The following is a 294-nucleotide window of genomic DNA, read 5'->3' on the forward strand; positions in this document are numbered from 1 at the left end:
TATCTAATGGCCTGTTATATGGTACTTGTAGTACAGTACAGTCCTGATCTAATGGCCTGTTATATAGTACGTGTAGTACAGTACTGTCCTTATCTAATGGCCTATTATATGGTACGTGTAGTACAGTACAGTCCTTATCTAATAGCCTGTTATATGGTACTTGTAGTACAGTACAGTCCTTATCTAATGGCCTGTTATATGTTTCGTGTAGTACAGTACAGTCCTTATCTAATGGCCTGTTTTATGTTTCGTGTAGGACAGTCCTTATCTATTGGCCTGTTATATGGTACTTGT

The sequence above is a fragment of the Mizuhopecten yessoensis genome, unplaced genomic scaffold (genome assembly GCF_002113885.1).
Source record: "Mizuhopecten yessoensis strain PY_sf001 unplaced genomic scaffold, ASM211388v2 scaffold6021, whole genome shotgun sequence".
Lineage (NCBI taxonomy): Eukaryota > Metazoa > Mollusca > Bivalvia > Pectinida > Pectinidae > Mizuhopecten > Mizuhopecten yessoensis.